Source organism: Patagioenas fasciata, chromosome 5 (genome assembly GCF_037038585.1).
Source record: "Patagioenas fasciata isolate bPatFas1 chromosome 5, bPatFas1.hap1, whole genome shotgun sequence".
Lineage (NCBI taxonomy): Eukaryota > Metazoa > Chordata > Aves > Columbiformes > Columbidae > Patagioenas > Patagioenas fasciata.
This window is the reverse complement of record NC_092524.1, coordinates 56104337-56127122: the sequence shown is the minus strand read 5'-3', so window position 1 is coordinate 56127122 and position 22786 is coordinate 56104337.

Here is a 22786-nt window from a genome sequence, read left to right as displayed (position 1 = left end):
TGATTTGTAGTCTGTGTTTCCTTGCATTTTTGAGGGTCATTTGTCACTTAAGAAAATGCTACTCGTAAGTGTTTGTGGTTCTGTGAATTTAAGTGTGCTGTAATTCACATGTGGCTGCAATACCAGATTTCCTATTGCTCCAATGAGCCCCAGGGATTCCAGTACAAGCTGGAATCACAACCCAAGGAAAGTGTCAAAGAAGTTCTGTTTCTCTTTGCAACACTAGGACTGCCAAGGATGCTCCTGATGTCTCCAAGTTAGTCCCCAGAGCAGAGGGGGCTGAGACTCCACAGCTTATGACTCTCCAGCTAACTGGGAATTTACAGACAGCCACCAGTATGACCTACCAACCAGAGCAACATTAGCTGGTGTCCTTGAACTGCATCTGCTGTTAGTGTAGATTGTAGAAGACTTTGTAAAGCTGCCATTTTGTGATAGGTAAAAGGAAGTTTCCAAGCTGTTTTGTTCTGAAGCGGAGGGATTATATGAGGACAGAATTTACTGAAGAGCAACAACGAAGTGTTTATGACCCCACAGGCAAGGAAACGGCTCAGGCTCCTTAGATGTTTGTCATGAGGATGGGTGACATAGTTACATGTAGTGTAATTCTGTTCTCAGGCTCTTATTTGTGTATCTAATTATTTGCTCTGTTGTTGATTTATTTCTGTACTAGGAGCATGAGTGTTAAATCTAGCTCTTGCAAGGCCAAGATGGAAGGAAGCTTCCAAAGAGGAGAGATGTGTAGCTGTATAAGCAGGAGGAAAGTTACTTTAGTTTTGGGGATATGGACTACACGTGCCTCAGCACACAACTCAGTAAAATGGGGCTTGGTCTGTTGTAACTCATGGACACAAAGGTAAAGTGAGTGCTACAGCTCTCAGTTAGAAAGCTTTAACTTTCACCTTAAACACTTGGCAGTTGTTTGGTACTGAAGATTTGCTGATTGCTCTGACAACTCCATGAATCTTACAGCACTTCTTTCATCTCTTCTGCCTGTTCAGTTTGAAAATGCTTCCTACTGTGTGTGCAGCACAGTCTGAGGGAGACTAATTGATATTTGTAAGTGAAATGAGTTGTGAGCTTGAGGGTGTTTGACAGGACTGCGCTGTTTGCTGTGACGCTGGAAGTTCTCGGCCAAATGGAAAAGGTGCAGGCATGGTGTGCAGAACCATAAAAAAAGAAACACCACAGGGTGTGCTGTCAGAGTGTTTATGGGACCATGGCATGAGTGTTGCTAGGTGTGTGTTTTGCTGTGACCAGTGTTGTACAGATCTAGATCCACTGCAGCTGGTGGAAAGCCAGGTACCAGATGAATCTGGCAGTGATAGATAAAAGTTAAATAGATGTGGATATAGGTGTGTGTGACAGATATGTGCACAAACACCTGGTACTGTGGATGAAAAGCTCACAGAAAAGCAAAGTATGACATGAGAGGATGGAAATGGTAGTGCTCAACTGTTCTTTATCCAGGTAAAAGTGTTTAGGAAATACAGTTCCTGGTATAATTTATCTCTAGTAATGTTTAACAGATCTGACAAATTTCCTGGAATTACTCAATAAAATAAAATGCTTCACCATCATTATGGCCTGTCCCTGTGAATTCAGTGCCAGAAGTGTCTTCTAGAGCACTAAAGGTATTTATTTTCAGCATGAGGCTTTCAGTGATGAGCTTTAGATCAGTCTTCTCTTGGCCTTCCAGAGCTGTTTAGTACCTTGTTGTAATGGCGTTTGCTCTTTTTGTTCTTTTCCATGTAATTTCTGCCTCTGAGTGCTTACTTAAAACAGTCTACAGGCCAAACTCAGCAGATGTAAATGAGGGAGGAGCAATTATACCAGTTCCATTGGGGGAAAACCCTCTTGCTTGATTGACAAATTTCATTCACACCAGCTAAAAGTGTTGGCCCAGACCATGGCTTCTTTTTACTGTTCTTCTTTTCCAAGAGCTGTAAGTTAATACCATGTAGCCTCGTTTTCCTTTTCCCTTCCAAAGGTGATGCCCCTCCATGTAAATTTGTTAATACAATGGAGTTGGACAACGCATTCAAAAGGAAAGTGACCTGCAAGTCTAAGAAGAACTGTTGACATGGGATTGTAAACTGGGCCCTGTCTCTTTGCAATATCCCACAGACACTGCAGAAATGACAGGAGGCAATTACAAAGGAGCACGTCCCACTACATTAACCATTGATGTCTCTACATGATTGCCCTAAGCCTCTCATATTATTTAATTCAAAGATCCACACTGACGTTAAGAGAGAAGGTTTTCAAACGCAATTTTCATCACAACCATATTTCCTTGTTGTCCTCGGCCTGAATTTTTACTGATGCTGCTTCCTATTAAGCATCAAGCCCCAAGAATAGCTTTTAACACATTTTTTTTTGTGAAGATGTAGAAAAAGCCAGTAAAGATGATGAATAAAGATGAGCAGTGTTTTTATTTTTGCCACCCCAAGCTTTGCCAGCAAGTGCTCTTGTGTCCAAATTACTTCATCAATACTGCCACCGCAGGAGCAATCATTTGAATTTAAACTTGCCATGCAAACAGAAGAAAGAAAAAGTAGATTTTTCAGATTAACATTGAAGACCTGAAAACTTTGTTGTTTTTGTTGTTGTTTTTTCTTACTACACATTTTAGGAGTAGAAATCCAAACAGGTCCACTGGAGATGTCTTTGTGTTGCTGAGTAGTAGTTCTGATGCTTGTTGCTTTTGAAAAACTCATCTCTGCAGTGAACTTAATATAGGAAAAGGACAGTAAAGTGAGTTCATCTGCTTGAGAGACTGCAGAGCTGAGGAGGAAGGCTGTGTGTGTATGCATCTAGCCCTCCTAAGGAAGGGAAGAGATGTTTGTTTCCAAAACACAGACAGTATCTTTTTCTGTTGGTAGGAAAATGGGGCCTTTCTCAGCACCCCCTGTGTTTCAGGGAACTGACCCTGATGGCTCCTCACCTGGGCCAGGGCCACTAGGGGCGGGGGCTGAGGAGCACATGGCTTCCTTCCTATCTGTAACATACTGGTGTCACCTCCTTTCATTTTCTGAGGAGATGTTGTTTCAGCCCGTTTGTGGTATGAGTCAGGGAAGGTCTAAACTGTCAGAGAAAGCTGAGCTCAACAGGAGCTTGGTACGCCTTGTTTCTGCTGTAAAGTTCCAACTGAAGAAACATTTTCTTCTGGTCTTGTCCTGTTCTTGTTTAAGTGAAACGTCTGTTCTCCTCCTGGGTTTTGCATGACTACTGGATTACTTAGGAAAACAAACACCCTGGCTTAGCCCACTGATGCCTGCTGTGATGCTGGGACTCTGCTGGAGCAGGGGTGGCTGTGGTCAGCCCCTTGGCCCCGTGTGTTTTACTGCTCGTACCTTCTCCTGCCCTCTCAGCTGCTGAAAACAGCTCAAGGAGTGTACAGCAAAACTGAAAAAATGACACAGTTTCCCTGTCTATTTTTAACAAGGGTAGAGTGAGAGTTTGAGAAGAACTGAAAGAGAAGACTTCTTCAAATTCTTTATTGTATGAAAACTGAGGGACCTGCTTTGAGTAAGGGAAAAACTGGGAGCGTTTTGGCAGAGTTATGTTAGTCTCCAGGGGAACTTCCACATGATTGAGTCTGTTTGCTTTGCTGAAAACTCTTTCCTTCTTCAGATCACTTTTCTGTTTAAGATCAAGTCCACTGTATTAGGTTCCAAGCAGCAAGAATTTACATTGCTCAGACATTTCAAAATCCTGAGTTTCTCTACAAAGTGTTTCCAGAAATATCGATTGTCACTATAATGCAAAAACATTTGAAATGTATTTTCAGAATAACTCTTGTTTACATAAAAACTGGCAATTAATATTGGCTTCTGTAAATCAAACTTCATCCCGTATATCAATTGTGGGATAGAAACTGTGTAAAAGACAGCACATTAAGCTCTACTGGCCCAGGACACAGAAGGTGCTGAATAATCACCATCGAGATCTGTGATTTGTGTTAAAGGCAGTTTTAGGTGTTATCGTATGTACTTCTAGCTGGACAAATTTACATTCTTATACAGATTGTAATTGTGACCATGATAGCAATATTCCAGGAAATTAAGTGATATGTGGAAGAGCAATAGACATTGCATTTCCTTTTAAAGGAAGTGTTTATAAAGGTTAGCAACAATTTATCCAAATCTTCCCATTTTCAGAGGGGAAGTTTCTAGTTGTTCATAAAGAAAGTCTGGGCTTAAGCCTCCAGAAGAAAGCAATCACTGGCAGGAAATACTACAAAGAAAATGGCTGCTACAGAAGAAAATTAATGTATTAGTATCAGCCATAGTCATTCACAGAGACCAGGGAAAGTCACAGCGAATTAAATAGTGCTGTTTTTCAAGCCATCCACAATTGAAGTGATGCATCTTAATATAACCAAGGCCGCATTAATCACCAACAACACATTAGCTTCTCTTTCAACAGAGAACATGATTTAAGGTTTATTTAAAAAATACATATAGCTCTTCATGGACTCTCAAAGAATAGTAATAACTGGTTTGTCATGCAATATAAAAAAATATTTATAGGCATTGTCTAGAATGAAGAGACTGAAAACTGCATTAAGAATATTTGAAAATTGAAAAATCATGTTACAGTCAAATAACTTGAATCTTGACAGTGTAGTGCCATGTTAACTTTAGGAGACATTATTCTGTCCATTAATGGAACACATCAACATGACACATTTTAGCTGCATGACTCTCACTCACACAGTGTGATGCTGCTAAAAACCTTATGTGCTATTTGCACAGTTCTGGACATGGTTTCCCATAGTAAATTCAGTTCCCTGCAGAGGAGACACAGTCAGGGAAGAAGATGGTGGAAATGGGGTGAGAAAATATTTCTCCCGCCTACTAGTTTTCAGTTAAGCTGAAGAACCTTGCCGTCCAAGTTCAGTCCTGCACTGAAATGCCTGCCCTAAAAAAGACAACATTACAGCAAGTTTATGCTTTGCCTGGATGTTTTTTGGTTCTTAATTTGGAAAATGTTGTAGTTCAGTTTTACCCAGCAACTAAATAAGGGTGGGGGTGTTGTTTGTTTCTACAAGGATTATGTTTGGATGCTGTTCTGCTAGAATCAAATGTTGTTCTTCATGTCTACAACCTGCAGAAACCTGCTAATAATCTCTCCTGGTTTTGTTAAAAAACCAAGTTTCTCTTTTAGTGAATTTGCCTGTCAGCTAAAGCTTTCATATTAGCTGCATTTTTCTGGAGAACCAGATACATGTTTTGGTAAACCTAGCAATGGAATGCAAACTTATTGATAAGCATGGATGCACATCTTGTGAGAGCGGCAATGAGAAACAGGTGACCAAGAAACTGACCAACAGAGTATAACATTCCATTCACACGAATACTTCATATAAAAGTGGGAGATCACAAGGATCTCGTCCCTTTTTTGCCTTTTTTCCCTTTTGCTTATGGCCAGCATTAGAAGACTTTGCTAATCATCCCTGCGAACTGAGGCCCAGTGAGAGACTGAATCCAGCTCCGGTTGGCTGCAGGGTCCAATCCAGGACTTTGGGTGCTGGCTCTGCAGTTGCTGAGACTTTCAAGATTGGTTTTGTATATTTTGTATTATTTTCTCTATTCTTATCAGTAGCATTAGTAAAACATTTTTAATTTTTCCAACTCTCTTCTCTCTGTTCTTCTTTCCCTCCTGATCACCTGTCCTGAGTGGAAAGGGGGGAGAGGGAAGGTCCGAAGGGGGAAGTCGACGGGGGGGAGAGGAGGTTAACAATACATCTGCCAGGGTTTTATTGTCACCCTGCAATCTAAACCCTCGACATAATCTTAATGAAATATTGAAATACTTGGAATTAATGACAAAATGGTTATCTCTAGAAAAAAATAAATTCTGATAAACAGCCAGGAGCCATGGTTTTACCCGGGATAAAGAGCTCCTTGTGTCTATGTATTTCCTATGAAATTGTGCTACCTTTTTCTAGTATGCATTTATATTTTGGTCACAGAGTGGCTTAACCTGTCTTTCACCCCTCTTTCCACCAGCTACTCCATTCGTGTCCTGCTCTGCCTCCTAAACTGTGCCAGGATGCCTGGTTTGTGCTTACATAGGGAATTAGAGCAGGAACTGGATGGTTAATGGTTTAGTGGTTTTTAGTCTGGATCACTTCCTGATTTGGTTCATCACACATCTACTGACTCAGCCGAAGGAGAAAGAACAAATGAGTGGAGGAGATGTTGGGCCGGGGCAGGAAAAAACAGGAGAGTCCCTGAAAGAAATATGTGGGAAACTGTGGTCTCAGCAAAGATCAGTTTACCTCTTCATTCACTCTTAGGGAGAAATTAAAGAGAATTCACCTACCTGTAAGCAGTCTGCTTATGAGCACTTGTAACTGTTGTCATCCGTCACACTAAGATTTGATTTCTTGCTGCTTTTGGAAATACACATTGATATTTGCTTATCAAATTCACTCTCAAAGGTGTCTTCTCTGCTAACCAAAATGCAGGTAAGAAACCTCTTAACTTTGCTTCCTTTTTGTCTCTCTTTAATTAATGGAAGAGCTCTGATTATCTCGGTCTCTAATTGTGAGGTTTACTGAGCCTAAGCTGATATGCATCAAGTGCTAACTTACTGTGTGTTAGCAGTATGTGAATTGGCCTTGACGAAAATCTTGCAATATTTGATCTCTCTTTTTTTTTTCCCCACATTAATTTAGTAGAAGAAACCTTGACAGTCAGCACGTTGAAACAATGCTTTCTCTTCTGCCTGCATCTCCATATGTGCTGGGTTAAAAAATACTGTACTGTCTTGGTGAGATGGTACCAGTGCAGTTTTTATGCTGTTTGTGATGCTTATATCAGTCTAAACAACAGATTCTTCCAGTAGCTCAAAGAATAGTGTGGGAGCTGACAAAGACTCAGTAACATTAAAATATGTACAGAAGTGGCCTTAACTTGCTTTACCTATACCACATGTAATTTAGAGAGTGCATTTTATGTGCTGCTATTGTTTCTAGATGGTTAAAAAATCAAGTGTCCCCAAGGCTTGACTGTGACTAATCTTGCAGGACCATTAGATTCAGCAGATCAGTTACGAAGTTAGTAATACACATGCTTAAGTGTTTTTTTATAGTAAGGGAGAATGTTCTTAAATGTTTGCTTGAAAAGGGATTTGATATTCTATACAGATAGCTAAAATTCACACAAATGTGTGGCACATGACACATTGTAGGTCATGAACAGTTTAAAGCAATGGTATGATTCATCTTATCAGATACCTGATTTTAAGAAAAGACAGTCTTGGATCTCAACTGTTGTTCAACCTAACAGATTAATTGTTTGAATGTATGCGTAAATTCATTAAGATTTTCACTGGCAGCAAGTAAAGTAATAGAGAAAAACTTTGCTGCTGTGACTGTAGTTGGACTTAAACAATGAACCTAAATTATTTTGGAAAAGCAGTAATTCTGTTATACCAGGAGAGGCTGCTCAGCAGCTGTTTCTTAGCCATACAGCCATGACAACAAAATTAAACCTACCTGAGGTGCAGCTCTGCCTGTGTCAGATGTTTGTATGTACCCCTCTAGTTTCAGACAGCTTGTTGGAAAGGTTCCTTCCCTTTATGTGTCTGTGTGTGTGCACAACCTCACACAGTCTTTTATGAGGTCCTGCAACATCAGTCACGAGTCTTTTACTCAATAGTGGCAATGGGCCTGAGGAGCTTGAAGGATTTGTTTCTTCATATCTCTGTGCCTCAACTTCTCTTAAGCTAAATAATAATAAAACTCAGTAATAAAATAATATTTTGACGTATTATTTTTAGAAATAAAGTAATAATATGGCAGGAATAAAAAAATCTTCATACCATTATGGCTCTTCTTACTACACCAGTTAGTGACTTAGAGTTTTGGCATGGGTAAGAGAATCTGAGAATGCAAAGCATTGCAGTCCTTCAGAGAAATCTGTTGCAGTGTTCTCGCTGCGCAGTTCCACACCAGAGCCTCAAGCACCAGAGCTTGCCTTACTCTTTAAACCGTGATGGCAAAGCTGCCTTGGACAACCATAGCAGTAGGCTTTGAACCTCTGTCAGACTTCTTGGCTTTCTTTGGTGTGCTCACAGCCTCTGCTCTGACATTTTTGGTCAAGCTCCAAAGCAATGTGAGCCACTGCAGTGGCTTCCCCCACCAAAGCCTGGACCACACAAGCCCAACTCAGCATCCTACCTGCTGGCACCGAGCAGGCACTTGCAAAGCTGTGGAGTGTGAGTGCAGACAGCTCCTTAGCAAGGCAAGCACATTTCCTCAGCCACTGAGAAGCAGATTCCCTAGCATATGGGTGGAGTTAAGCATCGTCTTTATCCAGAAACTTCTTTGGTAAAGGGTTTCTAGCTGTGCTTTTCAAGGTAGAATAAATTTGCTGTTCTTGCACAATTGTCTTGGATAGTATCTTCTGGATACTCATTGGATTATGGTTCCAGGCAGCTAGCCGTGATTCTCTTTAATGTGTCTGGTCAACTGGAGCAGGCCACATAGCTTTTGGTGGACTAACAAAGACTGGGAAAGCTGGTCCTTTGGGATCTGGTCTCTACCCAAGGACTCAGCAAACAGAAGAGGAAGATAGTAAGCTTTTGTGGGAGATGTAGAGATGAGGGGATTGATGTCAGCTGTGACTTTTGGCACCTGATGAACAAAGCTCATGTAACTCGATGATCTTTGTCTTCACTTGTGGTTTAGAGCAGGGCTCTGCAGTTCATCCCATCTCACTTGCTGCAGCTGCGCCCAACACACATCACTCCTCAGTCACACTTGCCTCTGCTGTGTCCTTGATTGACTGTCATGTCTGTGGATCCATGCTGGGGTCATAGATCCCACCAAGAGGGGTCCTTCATCAATGGCAGCTACACAAGAGAGTGTCTATGCCAGGCTCTGGAGTGCAGGAGAGGAGGCGTCCTCTGTGTATGGGCTGGTCTGGAGGGTGGTGACAGACACTTTTGAGGATGACCGTCTTGCCTAGGTCACAGACCAGACTTGTGACTGAGCAGGGAATTGGATTCTGCTTGTCTGAGTCAGAGGTGCTAAAACATCAGAAAAAATAGTTGTAACAACCCTAAATTCTGAGTATGTGGAAGTTTAGTGATTACTGTTCATCCACATACAGCAGGAAGGAGTTTGAATGCCCAAGGTTTTAAACTTATGAACGTGCTCTAGAGAGGATGTGACTTTGATTTACACTGACGAAGCGTATAAGGTAGAGAAGTCCTGGGTGTCCACATGCCATAAGTTATAAATGAGACAGTTCTGTTCATTCACTGTCTTTAATGAATGCAAACTAGAAAAACACAGTAGTGAAAAAAATGCTATTTTTGCCAGCAGGGATCTGGGCCTGGCTGGTTTCAAAACTCCTGAGCATGAAATGTGCATCACTCTCTGACTTAATAGAAAACTGATGTAGCTTTCACCCTTTCATATTCTCTTTTTAAGCTACAGCTCCTGTAGGATTTTTTTTCTTGGCTCATGGACCTTTTTTTTCCAGGCTGAATTGCTTTTTGACTGTAAGACTTTTGTCTGTTGCTCACTATGATTTCTCCCACTTGAGTCAAGACTGAGCGCAAAATACAGAAGCCAAGCTTCCATTTTTTAATCTCGAGTAAGGAGTGATCTTGTTGCTCTCCACAGCTTCCTGAGTAGGGGATGTGGAGAGGGAGGTACTAAGCTCTTCTCCCTGATACCCAGTGATAGGACACATGGGAATGGTTCATAACTGCTTCAGGGAAGGTTCATACTGGACATTAGGAAGCTTTTCTTTTTACCAGAAGAGTGGTGAAACACTGGAACAGGTTTCCTAGAGAGGTAGTTGATACCCCCAAGCCTGTCAATGTTAAAGAAGCGTTTGGAAAATGCCATTAATAACATGTTTTAACTTGATCAACCCTGAAGTGCTCAAGTAGTTGCACTAGAGGATCATTATAGGCCCCTTCCAACTGAAATAGTTCTATTCCATTCCATTTTATTCACGTTTTGCACAGAAAATCACTGTTTCTGTTTATGAGCTCACACTTTGTGAGGGTGTTAGAGATGAACATCTTCACCAGCCAAAGAGACCTCTCTTATTTCCCTTCAGCTGCAGAGATGAGAGAAAGACCATGTTTACACAACAACTTTCTTTCCCAATCCCAATCCCAATCCCAAATGGTGCCTGTAAAAGCTTCCAACTTGCTTAAAAACTGAGTCTAGTGGCCAGCTTCTGGCAATCCAAGAATACTGAGTCAGAATTCAGATCAAGGCTTGAAATCCATACAAAGCCAGATGGATGTGAAAATTAGCCAGGATGTTGGTCCAGAAACATCTCCTATTTCTATTTGGAGGACTTGTCAGCAACATACAGAGGAAATGGAAGGGCATGTCAGTCATTAGTGTTGTACTGTCACTGTTGTCATGGTGTTTAATTCCAGAGATCCTATTCCATGGTTTATGTGTCTATTCATGTAAACATTGGCAATTCTGAAGGCATGAGTGGATTTTCCTCGTCAGAAACACTTTGGAATAATTCTGGCGCAGTTTTAGACAGGATAGAATCACAGAATGGTTGGGGTTAGAAGGGACCTCTGGAGATCATCTAGTCCAACCCCCAACACAGTCATCTTTGCCTTGAGACTATTCTTACCCAGGAGATATGTCAGGTAAGGGCTTGGGGATGAGCAGGTCAGTGAGTTCTGCATGGTGTTGGAAACAGCCAGCATCTAGCTCTGCATTGCCAAGCACTGCTTCCTTGATCGCTTCTTTTTGAGTAGAAACTGCACGGGAAAGACAATAAATGCATTTTTTCAAACTGCACTGGAAGATCTGAGAGTAACCAGGCAACAAGGGTAATATGTATTAAAAATGTAATATACAAAAGGACAAGGCAGAAAGAATTCAACTGATACCCGAGAGATGTGATTAATTTTCTGCACCTCACAGAAGTGTAAATCCAGACTAACCTCATTGCAGATAAAGGATTGATGGTGTTGGAGACTGCCTCTGTAACCTTATAGTCCTCCATGCTCAGACCTTGCCTTGGCTCTACTTAGAGATGAGTCTTTAGGAGACTGTCCCTTGGAGAAGGCAGTTAATGGAGAACTGTGCTTTCTCAGAAATGGTTTTGTGATATTGCACTGCTGCTTGGGGAATCTGTGCTTCTGCCAAAAGAACTTAAAAAATGGGATGGATGACATTCAGCCTCAGGGTCTTCCTATAACTAAGCAAAAATTCCTGAAAGGGTGCAAACCACATTCCAGTTAAGCGACTCGAGCAAAGCTGTTTGCCGTCACCTGAGGATCCCGTCCCATTTTCTTAAATGGGCTATGCATTATTTACTGCTGAGAGGAAAAAGGCAAACAAGAATGCAGCAACCATATTGGCTAGAGAACAGACTAACAATCGGGATAATTTAGCATTTAAGTTCATGACAGCAATGTATATGCACCACTGACATTGATATGGCATTGCTATCTAATTGTACAAGTCCTTAAATATCTGTTGTTAAAAATCCCATGAACATCTGTAACTCTGTTAGTGAACTGGCAGAATCACACAATCCTTGGCAGAGCCAAACTTCTGGGTGGACATCTTGATCTGCTGGGAACCACAGGCCAGGATTGCCCCACCTAAACCATCCAGTGCAGCATGTGTTCAGATCACACAGATCTCACCAGAAGAAGCCAGAGAAAGAAGGGGGGAAGAGCCCAAGGGAAAGGCTCTTGTACCTGCTAGCTCTTGGGTTAGATGTAGCACATGTTCACACCTCCTCCTTCACCTGAGATAGAGTGGAAACCTAAACACAGTTCTCCAGGATCCAGGAGATTGCCCTAACAAAAGATCGTACTGTAGTTCAGCAGTGTGCCTTCCTCAGACGTAAAGCTGTTGTTTCTTGTATAATAACTAAAATCTCTAAGGACTATTGACTCCTCACGCCACTGTTGCAATCTGTCCATTTAATTAATTTTTCACTTTTTCCTCTCTATTTGTGACCCAGTGCCTCTACAAGGACTGTTTAAATTCTTAGATTGACGGAAGTGATCCTTCCTTTCTTCTCAGCACTGGCAAGGCCACATTTGGAGTGCTGCAGCCAGTTCTGGACTCCTGAGTACACGAACGTATGGACTTAATGCAGTGAGTCCAGCGCAAGTTTGCTAAAATGATTAAGGGATTGGAGCATTTCTCCATGAAGAAGGGCTGAGACACCTGAGCCTATTCAGCCTGGAGAAAAGCAGGCTCAACAGGGATCTTATCAATGTGTATAAACACTTAACAGGAGATAATGAAGACGTGAGCGCCAGGCTCTTCCCAGTGATGCCCTGTGACAGGACAAGAAGCAATTCATACAGATTAAAATACATGAAATTCCACCTGAATGCAAGAAAACATTTTTTTACTGTGAGGGTGGTCAAGCACTGACACAGGTTGCCCAGACAGGTTGTGGAGTCTCTGTCTCTGGAGATACTAAAAACCTGACTGAACATGGTCCTCGCTAAATTTCTATAGCTGACTCTGAGCTGGGGGTTGGACTTGGTGATCTCGGGAGGTCCCCAATATAAATGATTCTGTGATTCTGTAATGTGAACTTTAGCCCTAGGTGCACACTGCCTGGAAGGAATCTGCCCATGGTTACAGGCTATTTATAAAGCAGGGTGCTGAGAGCTCAGAAAACTACTAACATTGCATTTGCCAGCATGTGTTCTTCATCTTTTATCTGTGAACAGGGAGAAAATACTTTGAAATATTTAAACTAAACAATTTGAAGTGTTTACCTCATACAAAGCATGCATTTAGCAGAAGTCATGCAAAACAGTTTAGGTTACCACAAAATTTTGTCTAAGTACCCTTAGAAACTTCTTCAGCTGTTGACAGACCTTCTTACCTCTCTCTTGGCAACAGCATTTCTGAACGTGCTTCTGCAGGAAGGACATTAATCCTTTCCTGTTAGCATGTGAGTTGGCATAGAATCTTAGTAGTTCCCAGTCCCCAGGCTCTTCTCTCATGTATGCTCATTGTGGAGGTTTTGATTGCGGGGTGACAATAAAGCCCTGCCAGACGTATTGTTAACCTCCTCTCCCCCCTCCTCCCCCTTCGGACCTTCCCTCTCCCCACTTCCCACTAAAGACAGGTGATCGGGAGGGAAAAAAGGACAGAGAGAAGAGAGTTGGAAAAATTAAAAATGTTTTACTAATGCTACTAATAAGAATAGAGAAAATAATACAGAATATACAAAACCAATCTTGAAAGTCCCAGCAACTGCAGAACAAGCACCTGAACTCCTGGACTGGACTCTGCAGCCAACCGGAGCTGGATTCAGCCTGTCACTAGGCCTCAGTTTGCAGGGACGACTAGCAAGGTCCTCTCCTGATGTCAGCCATAAGGAAAAGGAACAAGATCCTCGTGATGTCCCACTTTTATATGAAGTATTCATGTGAATGGGATGTTATACTCTGTTGGTCAGTTTCTTGGTCACATGTTTCTCATTGCCCCTCTCACAAGATGTGCCTCAATTTGTTATCAATAACCTCTCATTCCATTGCTATGTTTAACAAAACATTTATCTGGTTTTCCAGGAAAGTGCAGCTAATATGAAGGCTTTAGCTGACAGGCACATTCACTAAAAGAGAAACTTGTTTTCAGCAAAACCAGGACACTCATGCACTCAGTATTTCTGTTTCCTTATGTCCCGTCTCTTGAGGACTCAGACACACATCTCAAATAAAAGACAGGCTTTCCACTGTGGTCTGTTTGTGGTACACCTATGTTGTCCCTGAAGCAGCTCAAACGTTGCTGGTGGATGATGTTTTCCTCCTTTTCTAAGGAGCTGACGTTGTTGCTTCACCCTTGGGAAGGCAATAATATCCTCACTTACTTGGAATTTGTTCAAGTTGTCTTGCACCAGCTGGTTGAATTTCAGCACAATATGGAACAACACCTTGTTGGCAGAGAAATATCACATTGACTGCTGCAATGGTGGGAAGAAATAGGCATATTGAGGATATCTCGACATCCACTAATCTTGAATAATAGTTTACTGGACAGTATGTGATACGTAAGAGCACTATCGTGCCTTTGAAAGGGCTAGGGTTGGTGAGTCCCTGTGAGATAGTACACCTGGCTTTGAATCACAAGCTTTGAATTTTAATTTCTGTGTTTTAACAGAGCTCCATTTGTGGGCCTAAGTAATGATGCCAAAAGTTTCTCAGGAAGTAGAGAGACAGTTAAAGGGAGCAATACAGATGTTTTTGAGAGGATGGAGCTGGAGTGCAGATATTTACTGCCTGTCTACTAGATCAAGTCCTCCAGAACAACTTAGGTGACCAAAATAGCTTGTAACCAGAAAGGGATTACAATGGCCAAGAAAAGGAGCAAGAGTTTTCATCTACTCTTAAAGAAAAATATGAGTGCTGTACTTACCCCAAATTTTTATACCCCTCCTCAACAACTGACTCTGTACCTTAAGTCTCACCTTTCAGGAAAGTTTCTCTGTCTTACCCTCCAATCCTTCTTCAAAGCAAATGAGAGATGAGTGAGCAAGCAGCTCAGTTAACCTCTCAGACAAGGCACATCTAACAAAGCAGGTCATGTTGGGAGCTGTCTGATGCTTCAGTGTTTTTCTCTAATACAGCTCATCAAGGAGAGCAAAGAAGTTTAATGGTTAGAATGGGTCAGGGAGTTTCAGCTGATCTGACCATTACCAGCTGATCTGAGTCCTATTTCTGGTCCCTCCATTTTGCTGTTAAAGTGCAATTTCCGTCCATTTTTCTTTCAGGTGCATTAACTCTAATAGTACATTCCATATATATATACAATCTGTTGATGGTTTTCCTGCTGAGATAGGCAGTTCTGATCATGGTTTCATTAGTGCATACGTTGCTGGGGACCTGGCTTGCCCTATGGCATTATTGTGTGTCATACTAGGAGCCTCTAATCTGAGCTGGCAGAGTCTCTGCGGTGACAGCCTGCGTATATTGTGATTTATATGAAGGTGTAAAAAGAATTGGGATTGGACAAGGGGGCTATGTCAGCATTGCTGCACCCTTTAATTCACTGAATACATTCTACAAGGTGTAATGCCAATGTTTAGGAGGATTGGGCAGGAGGAAGAGGTGTGATACAGCTTCCACAGCCTTCCCACAAAGAGTATGCACACAGTGGTGGTGCACACAGAATGTCTCTAGCTTGTCAGTTCACGTAGTTCAAAAAATGATATGAATCAATGCTCCTTGCACAGAGTTCTGCAGCAATGGTCCAGGCTCCATCACAAAAGAATTACTGCGAGATTTTTTGAAATTCTATTATATGTATTTGTCACATAGGGACCACAAAATGACTTCAAGCAAATAATAAGCTTAACCCAACTTTAATTTGGAACTGAAACTGAACCCAAACAACAGACCAAAACCAAACAATAGAAACCAATGCAAGCAGTGGGGGAGGGAAGGCGTGCAATCCAAAATTAATAAGCGCTTTGGCAATATTAAATAAACTGCAGATTGGATATACCAGTTGGGGATATTACTGCACGACCACACAAGAATAATGATCCACGGTGTGCATGCACTCAGTCACAAAAAGAAAACTCTTTCACTCAAGGGCACTTTGAAGAAATAATCACTTGCCTGGGGTGGGCAAGGGCTCACTCAGGGATATATTCAGCAGAAAATAATCACTCACCAAGGAGAAGATGAAGGCACTCAGTCCCAGAAAGTCTGCTTAGATGGTGTCCCTGATCTAAGCGGAGAGCTCTGATCACAGTCCCACTGCTTCGAGAAGACCACTCCAAGGGGTCTTTAGTGGGCTCCTTGTTTTAGTGGGCTCCTGGTTGGATCTGGCTGTGGCCGTTATAAGCATAGTCCAGAAGCTTCTCTGGGTTTGGGCACCTCCTTGGCCAAGGATCCTGTCTATTGACCAATGGTCCTGCCTCTCCTGCTCCCCCACCTGGGGGGAGGTGAGGAGTCACCTTGCCCTGGGCGTGAGGGGACCTGAGGACAGGCACAGTGGGGCACAAAAGGTGTTGAAGAGCCATCAGCTGCCCTATTGAAAACTCCAGATCTCACTGGGGCAATGTGCAACTGCCACAATATTATAAATTGCAGTTGTGTAAGTTACAACTGCAATTTAAAAATATGTAGAGAAATTAGCCATTCATTGCTTTACCAATCATTTTCACTAGTAGATTTTTTTTTTTTTTCTGCCTAGAGAAGGCCATTTAACAGGTTGGTCTGAATTCTGGAAGTAATTATCATGAAAATATTGTGTCCAAACATGTATGAAGCACTGTAAACACCATTAGTCTTTCTGAGGCACACTTGGCAAACAGCACTGGAAGCTACACATAGCAGCAAGCAGAATATGAGACATGGTCTTTCCTTGAAAATGAAGAGAGTTGCATTTCAACAAAGCCCCTAATCAATATCAACATTTTAATAGCTCAGAATAGCAGCTGCTGGCAGAACTACATTGAGGGTGCTTTGGGATACAATGCAGCGCTATGTGTGCAGCTTGCCACTATTTTACTAGTCTGTTGGGAAGGTCTCATCCAGCTTGGTAAGTGCTGCTGCAAAAACAGACTTAAACTCTGAATTAATTTCCATGTCTGTGGACGCAGTGGGGATAGAGAAGTTCCTTCAATGAGGTTGAGCAGAAGGAACCTGGCCAGGTTCCAGTAGAAGTCCAGCTGAACCACAGAGGCAGAACAGCTTCAGGGGTTGCTACTAATCCAGCAAAGACTGGTCTTCAGCAATGCAAAGGAGACTCCTTTTCTTTCCCATATTCCTTCCCCCATCCCTCAGCATTTCAGGCAGCAAAAACTGGTTCACAATCCAGTTTGAAAGAAATGACCTGATTACTGCTGTGGGAGGGTGCTCCCGTCAAAAGAGTCTGTGAGGTTCTTCTTAGAGGGGCTGAAAGTTTCCTAGGTGGTGGAGGATAAATGGAAATAGACACCTTGGATAGCTGGCCACTGTGAAAATCAGCAGCTGAAACTGCCACAGCGAGCTTAAAGGGTTAATCTTTCTTTAGTATACCGCAATATATACCATCTGCTGCATAATTTCAAATAATGAGCATTTAAAAGACATAACGCAAGATCATTCTGTAGATTTCTGGTGAGGAAAAAAGTGGCTGTATTTTTCAAGTAAAATGCCTGACTAGAAACAGTTCACCAACTCTAATCAAACCGATCAATCTTGCTATAACTCAGTATCAGACAGTAATTGCAGTCAGTTATTTAGAAGTTACTGTGGACAAATTTGCTGGAAGAGAAATTTAGTGTATTTATTGTAATGCATATGTGGAAGGAGGAAGAGTTAATGCCCTAGAATATTGCAAAGAGTAATTTGATGTTTTTCAGACCTCATGAATTAGAAAATATTTTTCTTGTAGAGCACTGCAGTTTCTCCCCATTTTCCTTTAGAAGAAGAAATAGGTTATTAAACTCTAAAAGGTATTGTAGTCTTAGTTCTGTACGTACACATACATATAGAAACTATTTGTAGCAAAACTATTCAAATAAAACTGAGAAGTAAGATGGCAGAAAGCAAGCAAATGCAATAACCTCCTCTGTCTGCCCTACCTTCATTTGCCTCTCTTAATGGGTTTGTGATGTGAGGATAATTTCTGATTATATGACTGTACATAATTGTGGCCACACAGTCTTTTCCGTGCTGTCTCTCTCAGTGCCTAGACTGACAAGAGAGGGCGGCTCCTTTAGTTTTCTGACTCTTGTTTAGCCTCTTTGACAAAGGAGACACATTGACCCAATGTCAGATGGAGCAGCCCATACTGACAGGAGTGATGTGCCCACCACCAGCAGCCCCTGGTCTCACAGCCAAGTGATGACTCATTTAACCTTCCCTTCCATGACACATGTCGGTTCCCAAACATTGAAATGTTTTGCTGTCCTTCATTTTTGTTGCCCTTAACAAATACGACCTTTCCAAGTACTTTACTTATAAGATACACAACTTTTAGATGACGTGTGGTAGCAGCATAGGATAGAGAATTTCAATAATATGTTCTCTATCTTTACTGCTGCTTCATTTTTGGATATAGCTGGTTGCTTAATTTCCTTGCTGTGCCAGAGAAGATTCTCTCATGCCATAACTTTTTCTACCACGTAAGGAAGTATAGAAGCAAACTTGGATAAGCTGAATACTAAAAAGTATCTCTCAGAAATAACCTTCACATTAATAATACTTATAATTGTATAAATAAGAGAACATCTAGGAAAAGGAAAACAACTATTTGACTCTTGACAGTGTGCATTATTAAGGTATAGCACATAACTCAGTAATAACTTACAGCAAGAAGACGGTAAAGAAATGATGATTCCGTGAAACCATTTGTTTATATTTTAAAATTGTCACACCAGATGAGTATGAAACTGTCTCCACTTAGAGTGACTAAGACATTCTCATATTTCTATTGCTCTTTTTCCTAGAGGAACTGTGTTGTTTTTTTTTTTTTTCTGACAGCTTCTGATAATATACACTAATTTCTCAAAATAGATATTTTTCCTGTAACATAATGTTATGGAATGAGCTTATTGCTAATGCTTAGTAAGTTTTTTGAATCTTACTCTAAGTTGGACCAATAGGATCAGAGCTGTTCATTCTCCTCAAAGCACAGGAGAATGTTCAAGGAACCCAGTGCATCTCAGTTCAGAAAACCAATTGCACATGCTGTCTTGTTTGCTCCTGAAAGATGTACAGAAAATGTCACTTCATACAGCAATAACCTTGGGCAAACAAAGATATTTCCCAAATAGCTTGTGGGACAAAATAAGATACTTCGGACATCTAGGAAGACGCTGCTTGTATGTCCTGAAAGGAACATGACTTGACTACTCCATCACATTTTTCTTGTACTGTTGGCTATTGTCTCTTGGTTCTCTGCCACTGGACATGTCCCTTGCTGCAGAGTCACAGGGGTTCTCCTGCTCCAAGCCAGCACATGCTTCACTAACACTAGTCTGAGTAGTTAGAATTTGAAAAAAGACCAGACAAAGAATCCAATACATGAAGGGATTTCTACTTCACATCAGTATCCCCGAAAGTCTGGGACAATATCCCAAAATAACTCTTCCAGATCCTGAATAAACAGGATGGGTTGTGTAGAATGCCTGGAAGTGAAGCAGAGCAGGGCAGGAAGAACAATGCAGGTCTAGCATCACACATCTAATTTTATTCTACTGAAACTGTGCCCTTGGTTTATATGCTTTCTTCGTGGACTCTCCTTTTAAAGCAATCAATCAATGGTACTTTTGTGTAGTTTCTCAGGGACATCATGCTATTTAGAGGTCTGCTTATTATTTGATTAACATGCAGCATAGTTGAAAGATATTTGATTTTTGCCATAGTGTGAAAAATGAGATGATTAATTTTAACAGAGCTAGTTTTGTGTCATGCTATTCCCAGCATCCTGGCTTGAATCAGGAATAGTGTGGCCAGCAGGACTAGAGAAGTGATTGTGCCACTGTACTCGGCATTGGTGAGGCCCCACCTTGAATCCTGCGTTCAGTTTTGGGCCCCTCACTACAAGACATTGAGGTGCTGGAGAGAGTGCAGAGAAGGGTGACGAAGCTGGTGAGGGGCCTGGAGCACAAGTGTGATGAGGAGCAGCTGAGGGAGCGGGGGCTGTTTAGCCTGGAGAAAAGGAGGCTGAGGGGAGACCTTATCACTGTCTGTGACTGCCTGAAAGGAGATGGTAGCATGGAAAGTGTTGGTCTCTTCTCCCAAGTAGCAAGTGATAGGACAAGAGGAAATGGCGTCAAGTTGCACCAGGAGAGGTTTAGATTGGATATTAGGAAAAAATCCTTCACAGAAAGGGTTGTCAGGCATTAGAACAGGCTACCCAGGGAAGTGGTTGAGCCACCATGCCTGGAGATGCATAAAAGGCGTGTAGATGAGGCTCTTAGGGAAATGGTTTAGTGCTAGAGTTAGGTTATAGTTGGACTTGATGATCCTGAGGGTCTGTTCCAACTGAAATTATTCTATGATTCTAATCCTTATTTTATTTGGCTAATATTTTACTTATAAATACAAACCTGTAAATATTCTGCATTCAGTACATGGAAAAGAAAACAACAGCAATGCAACCATCTCTGAGGATGCAACAACCAGCAAGATATGTATTGTGGGGAAGATTTGGGCAAGAACTGCACACTTAAAATAAATGCTATATGTCTGTAGACAATAAGTAGTGTTTTGGCTTTTATAGTCTAAAGGAAGTACCTGATAACCTTTGTTATTATACTATCTGAATATCATACGTCTATTTTATTTTTAGGTGTCACAATATGTCTGTGAAATCTGTTGATGATGACCTGCAACATATTGATGTCAATGACCCTGTTACATGTAGGGCTGATCACAGCAGCCTCAAAACAAAAGTACCTCTCTGGATACACTATTTAGTCTAGCAGTCAACTCTGGGGTGACTGTTGATACCTTTAGGGCAAAGATGCACATAGAGCCTATGGCAGCCTATGAAGCCACAATTAGATTCCTGTCTATCAAGCTGCCCCATCTACTCCCGCAGTGAGGGCCTAGCTCCCTTGTCTGCCTGATGCTGTTTCTTGCAGACTCCTTGGAGTCCTTTGGACACCACTGAGCCTCAAGGCAAATGGGGTTCCTAAGCAGCCTGAATGCAGCAGCCCAGGGAAGGTGAATTATTGCCACATGGAAGGTACTGGTTCCTAAGAGGCCTTTGGAAACCAGAGAAACCAGATGTCCAGTTTAATAAGGCAGTTTTAGAAATAATTATGGAAATGAAGGATTTCTCCAAGATTTAAAAAAAAAAAAAAAGGCTGTAGCAGAGGTAAGAACTGAAACTGTCTTTCAAACACACTTGTGCCTTAGTTATTGGAATACTTTCACTGCAATCTTACTGCTGAAAGCAGGCCTTCAAGGGCAGCTGGGTGATGCTAATAAAGCTGCTGCAGAAAGCCAAAGGGCTGTGCAAGTACAGCTGGGATCAGAGCTGGTGCTCTGTCATTTTGGGGAGTTGAAATACTGGTTGTAAAGCTGGTACTTAGACCACTGTCCTCTTCCATTGGGCTACTAAAGTGCCTGTATTGGGTAGGCCTAAGAAAATATATTAAGTCTTGGTGTGAAGAAGGCCATGTGTGAAGAAAAGTGCGTGTCTTTAATTCATCACTGAGCACCCGAATGTCACTCTCTATCTGCAGTGACAATTTAGCAAAGCACTACCTTGAAGTTTAGGACATGCAAAGGTTCAGTAGCATGCACGCCTAAAAGTTCTTTCATAAGAGAAATAAATCCTTTCTGGAACTTGCTTCTGCTAGGTATTTTCCCATCAGCTTAACTTTACTTCTCTCTCATCTTTGTTATCAAGTCATGAAGAGTACCTCAGTGCTGGCTGTAGGGATTTTGATACCATTGACAAATGACGCTCTACATATGCTCCCATATACCTGCAATTCAGTTTGTTACATTGATCTTCTGCCATCATTATTTTCCTCTTCTGTTAATAGGTCAATGAGAATGTTTTCTGTGATAGCCTGATAATGATGGGTTGTTATTAACAGCTCTGAAGTAGTTGCCAAACCAAGCAGAGTATTCCTTTTCTTCCATGCCCTGGAAAGAAGAAAGTTTACCTTTATGTATATTTGATGATGGTACGCAAAGCAGTTTTCTTACAGTTCCAGAACTCTGTATTTAGCAGACCCAGTGGTGCTTTGCAGCCCTTCACATCCAAATGTCTGAGGCAAGATAAAAGGAGACAAAACTATGCTAAACATCATAACATCTTTTCTCAAATCATTTTGGCTATTCTATTAGATTAATATTTAACTGCAATAATACCTAAAACATAAGGATATTTGTAGGGCGTTAATTCCCATCAGACATATTGTCACCCATTGTCTGACTACCACTTGCCACGTCAGAGAGATTTTGTGTTTTTGCTGTGTGTGATTTGCATTATGAATTACTGGCATCCACGCCAGAAAACTGGCATGCAACCAGCAGATAAGAGTTAAGCAATGTTGGCAAGCAGCTCAGTGCTGCTTGTAATTTCTTAAAAGACTGACCAAAGTTTTGCAGAATAGGCAGCCTGATCTTTAAAATTTCTTGTTTTTATCCTTTTTGAAAATGACTTAGCTGCTTTTCCATTTATGAAATTTAGTATCAAGTCTTGACTTTCTTTGCAATTTACCTATCTCTTTCAAAACTGAGTTTAATGAGAGTCTCGCTTTATCATTAGAGGCTGGTCATGGGTTCTGTCTTCTCAGGATTTGTCCTGCAAAAGGGCAGATCCCCACCATCTCAAATAACTTCTACAGTGCACACCAGCAGTTTTGCCATGTGAAAGTGAATTTCATCAGAAGGTTTATGGGTAAAAAGCACAGCAGAAAAAAAAAAAAAAGAGGCAGACACTTATTGATTATTATGCTAGCTTTACAGTGATGTAATTATTTTGACTTTGAAAAAAATATAGTATAAATAGTATAGTATATATAGTATGTAATAGTATATATAGTATAATAGTATATAATATAGTATATAAATAGTATAATGATAGGCATTCAAAGTCACTATCTCTGTTCAAGACTAGCCCTTTGGCTGGTACACATGGGTGTAAGTCCACTAATTTCAATTTACCTGGGATGTACATGGTCTGAGGTTTTGGCCTCTAACCTGTTATTCATAGAGCAGTTCTGTCACTCAGATAAGGAGTGCTTGAGGCTGGAATTAAATATTTCTACTTATTCTCCTCCCAGTGCTGAATGATGAGTATTTCTTACTCTGTAGCCATCTGACATGTACATTTGTC